Below are 5501 nucleotides of genomic sequence, written 5' to 3' on the forward strand. Positions count from 1 at the left end.
TCCCTCCGTCTCTAGACACACCCACGTTGTTTTGGTCGGCACATCGAGCTCCTCAAATCGTCGGCAGAGCATTGTGCAAGCATGGACCAAATCAATGGGCCACGATGTTGTAGATGTGTATAATAGAGCTGGCGTATTAAATGGATCCAACGGCCACCTCTGCCGCGCAGGTCAGTAAACTTCTCCGCTCTCTCATTTCACACACACCTCCTACCTTGTACTGCTACAAGGAATTAAAACCCAACTTCTTTGGGCAAAGTTAAAAAACCAACTTACATTGACTTTCTAGTCTTCAATATACCAGCACGTGATTTTGAAATGAGATAGGAGTACCAAGATGCATCTTCCTACAGATTCAAAGCGTAAGAGTAGGAGCCATGGGGAACTTAGAGCAACTTTAGCAGACCCCGCATCCACCCCGACCCGCAAAATTACCGCCAAAATGCGGGTACGGGCCGGAAAGCCTGCCCGATAAGACCCCGCATCCCGCCCCGGCCCGCAAAAAAATTTAGGGGGCGCGGAAATTCTCCGTCCCAACCCGGGAAAACGCGGGTTTCCCCCTCGCGGCTGCGGTGCCCTGCATCGAAGAGAAGTAGTTGGCGGGAGGGACATTTCAGCCCGCGCGCTTTCCCCCTCCTTCCGCCGCCACCCGCTCTTTGCTTCCGCCCACCCGCCGCTGGCGATTTCGGCCATATCTGCGGGCGGAATCGCGCCCCGGGGCCGCCCCACACCCTCCCGCGCCGAGCCGCTGCAGCGCACCTCTGGATCCGGCGAGAAGAGCTGCCCCCCGTCGTTGCCGCCGCCGTCGGGGATCGACCACCGTCGAGCGCACCCCCTCGTCGCCGCCCGTGATCACCCGCCACCGGTTAGTCCCTTTTTTGTGATTTTTGCGAGCTGTGTAGTAGATTGACGCGCCGGTGTGCGTGTAGATGGAGTTGACCCCGTGTGAGAAGTTCTTGCTATCCGATTTGTCCGATTCAGACGACTCGGATGTTGAGAGCATGCTTGCGAACTTCCCGCAGCAAACATTAGTCATGGCGCTAGCCGTGAAGGAGCATGAAGACGAGCACCGGAAGAGGAGGCGAGGATCGACTGTCGGTCGTTTGTGCATTCCTCGGAATCGCCATCTTGGGAACGAGATGTTGATGCAAGACTATTTCGCGGAGAATCCTACATATCCTCCGCACCTCTTCCGGAGGAGGTACCGAATGTGCCGATCTCTCTTTGTGAAAATTGTTGAAGCTTGCGAGGCAAATTACCGGTATTTTACTCAAAGAAGAAATAATGTGGGCTTAAAGGGATTTAGTGCATATCAAAAAATCTCTGCAGCTATGCGGGTGATTGCATATGGCGTTCCGGCTGACTATGCCGATGAGTACCTTCGCATTGGTGAAGATAGCACAATTGAGTCTGTGCGTAGATTTGCGAAAGTGATCATCCGTGTCTTCGCTCCTGAGTATCTTCGGGCACCAATGAAGATGACACAAAGAAATTGATGGCATCAAATGAGTGGAGAGGTTGGCCTGACATGCTGGGTAGTATTGATTGTATGCATTGGAATTGAAAAAATTGCCCCAAGGCTTGGCAAGGAATGTATTGTGCCAAGTCTCGTGATGCAACAATTGTGCTAGAGGCCGTAGCATCCGAGGATTTGTGGATTTGGCATTTCTTTTTTGGTATGCCGGGCACTCTCAATGATATCAATGTGTTGCAACGGTAGGCTTTCTAGTGATGATGCTCCTGCTCGCAACTACACTATCAATGGGCATGAATACACAAAGGGGTACTATCTTGTAGATGGTATATACCCTCCTTGGTGCACATTTGTCGAGAGCATCAAAGAACCCAAAACAAAAAAAACAAAGTGAATTTGCAAGGGTGCAAGAGGCAGCCCGAAAAGACATTGAAAGAGCATTCGGTGTTTTTCAATCTAGGTTTGACATTGTCCGTGGTCCTGCTCGTTTCTGGGATAAGAAAACCTTGAGGAACATAATGACATGTTGTGTTATCCTGCACAATATGATTCTTGAAGATGAGAGAGGATTGAACTTAGAATTCTTTTACGACAATGTGGGTAGCCGTGTCAAACTAGTAAGAGACCCAAATGGCATTAGAGCTTTTCTTCAGACATACAAGGAGATTGAAAATGCAGACACCCATTTTCAACTTCAGGAAGATCTCATTGAGCACCATTGGCAAATGGCTGGGCAGTGACTTATTTTTGTATTCATTTGTATTTGTATTCATGACAAATTTTGTATTGCACTATTTAAATTTGCTATAGCTATTTGAATAATTATTTGTAATGCGGATGATTATTGTATTATGTTTGATTGGAATAATTCAGTTTATTTTCGATTGTTGAATTATGTTGTATTTGATATTTGTGGGCGGATGATATGCGGGATGCAGCAGCACAAAGAGCAGGTCTGCATCTCTGCCAGCCCGAGCCGACCCGTAAAAGCTGTTTTGCACGAACTGCAAACACGTTTTGCGGGCCGGCGGGATGCGGGGTCTGCTAGAGTTGCTCTTAGCAATATCTACGACACCCCAAATTTGTGCAACGGAGACCCGTGAAACAGTTTTTGACAGCGACGCCCTTATCCTATAAAGCTCACCTTTTTCCATGGCGTGAGAACCACCTATGTCATGGAGATGCGATGGTAATAAGAAGGACCAAATGATAAATCATATATTTTGCAAGACAATGACGCGGTGCCTATGAAGAGAATAGAAACACAACATCTTGTCGTGCCCCGCCGTAACTTTTCGCACCGAGGCCTTCTCGGGAAAAATATGTTAGACCAGTTTTTTTAGTAAATTTACATATTTCTATTTGTACTTGAATCAAAATATATGTTCATATTTTCTGCCAAAGCTAAAATGATTTTGAAACTTACATACCAATCTGTATTCGGAAAATTCTAAAATTTTAGAACTTTTAGCACTGAGATAATTTCTGAGATACACATTTTTGGCCACATTTTTACAAAAATCACTTGAATAAAATTAGATATATATATTTGAACTTCAATAAACATATGGAGTTCATATTTCCTACCGAAGTTGGATAGTTATCTAAATTCGGATACCAAACTGATTTGGAAAATTCTACTGCCTTTGATCCAAAACAAGTGTCGCAGCTTTAAATTAAGGTTAGTTAAACCTTAGCTCAAAGATGCGACACTTATTATGGGTCGGAGTGAGTACAGTTTTTGATGGAAAAAGACTGAAATTATGTGGTTGTGCGATATTGGCAAGCAGCTGACGATCAACTATCCACTTTCAATGTGACACAACATAACTTTCTTGTTATTTTTTATACCATAAGCATTTAGTCCATGTACTCCAAGCTGAAGGCTATCACTAAAATTTACTAAAACTGCAAAAGTAATTGATAACATAGACTAACAATGACATCAATTTTGTAATATTCAAATAGTGTCTGATTAAAGTTTTTAATATTCAATCTAAAATGCCTGAAACAATAAGAAAAATCCGTGCAATTTATAGTTGCAATGCAGGCAGTGAATAAATCTCTCAATCAGGAAATGAAAATAAATTGTTTATTGCCGCAAGTTATGTTTGCTTATTTTGGTCACATCACATTATTTCTTTCCTGAACTGATCTTGCAATTCTGTCAATTCAAAAACACAAAATCAACATATTGTAGTTAAAGGCTTTACCAACCGTCATCGTGGGGAAAGTCATCGTCAAAACTGTTTTTCATAAACTAAATAAGCATCATCTTTTTTTCCCTGAAAAGTTACCCATGATTGTCGTTTTTGTTCATGTGTGTGAGGACACAACATAGAAAAAGAAAATTGATCATCCCACGGTTACTTAAGCCATTACGGATCGAGCTATGTTGAGAAGAAAAAGGTCAAACTTCAGTATAAAAGCTTATATATAAATATATTTCCTGTATAGTATATTTTTGGAAAAATTCAAACACCTGACTCAAATTAGCATGGAGAGAATATATCCATCCGTGCACCTCCTGTAAATAAGGAGAAAATTCTATTATTCCCATGGTCCACCTGTAGCGAAAAGTAGATATTAACTTTCTATTTGTGCAAGTATTTAGTGCAGTAGTCCACTCAGCTTTCTTATGTCGTACCCTGTCAGAACGCCGGTTTATTACTGTGATTGGATCCATAATTACAAATTCATACTCTCCGATCAATTTATAACAAACATGAAGTATATTGTACGTACTATCACAACCAAGAGTATTCCAATTTTGGGCCCTACAAGCTAACAACCAGTGTCTAATTACTTGACATCTCGCTGGATGATCTTTCATGTACACTGTTTGAAATTTACCTTAATCTGTCTAGAAGTATATTGCAGTGTATTGGATGATGGTGATTTAAGCATTTCTAAGTATATTCGGATTTCTTATAATTAAGCCAGTAGGAGTTTTTGTTGGTGGTTGCATTCACTAGAATTCTGCGTGTTCTCAAACAGTTTTAGGGTGTGTTTTGTTTAGGAACCAAAATGAGTGAAATGCCATAGTTCCATTCCTAGTAAATTGTTGGGTTCATTCCTACGTCTTGCTTGGAGCAACAAACTGGAATGGAGTGCTTTGGCAGTCTTGCATATATCAAAAGTGCTGAATAACATGCGCACGCAAGTAGAGCTGATCAGCTGTGTATACAATCCATATATCAAAAGTACACATGGTACAAAGTACAGCAAACTCGGGGAGTGGAGGAACAACCAAACATCGATACAACAGTGTGGCCGGCCATGCAGAGCTGCTTGGACGTACGTACTCCTCTCTCTCTCACGCAGTGAGATAATATGAGAGCATTTATTCATATATATATATATATGTGTGTGTGTGTGTGTGTGTGTGTGTGTGCGCGCGCGCGCGTGTGTGACCTCGACGTACTAAGCGTAGATCCAGCAACGATGGTGTAGGGGACGTACGGTGACCGGACAGCACAGCAAAAACGTCCGCCACAACCATAAAACTCAAATTTCGTACCTCCGTACCCAAATAGCACAGCCATGTAAATAAAAACCTATGTACTACGTACATAGCTAAAAGAACTATTGTCGGAGATGTTGACGGTCTCCTTGCCTGGGGCTAGGTAGATGGGAAAGTGCGGTAGCTCCTGCGCCTATGAAGACTCTGGCCCCTCCTCCACCTCTGCCTTCCCATCCAATTCGATGAACAGTGCTTCCATTGCCGCCTGTTTTATTCCGATGAACTGTCGGTCAGCCTCGACATAGACCTCGTCCTAGATGGACTCGTGGACGGCGGTCTGTTCTACCATCTCCATCGCTTGGGCGGCCTCGTACTCCACCTTGGCATCCGCCACGGCGAAGCCCGCAGACAGCCACACCTCCACCTACTCCCATCTGGCTCCGCTGCCTCCTTCTTCACGGGCTCTTCTTTCGAAAGCTGCTCCCCCTCCTCCTTCTCCTCCTCCTCCTGCCCCACCTGCTCCTCTTCATCCTCCTCCTCATCCGCCACCTCCTCGTCCATGAG

This window comes from Triticum dicoccoides, unplaced genomic scaffold (assembly GCF_002162155.2).
Source record: "Triticum dicoccoides isolate Atlit2015 ecotype Zavitan unplaced genomic scaffold, WEW_v2.0 scaffold51229, whole genome shotgun sequence".
Classification (NCBI taxonomy): domain Eukaryota; kingdom Viridiplantae; phylum Streptophyta; class Magnoliopsida; order Poales; family Poaceae; genus Triticum; species Triticum dicoccoides.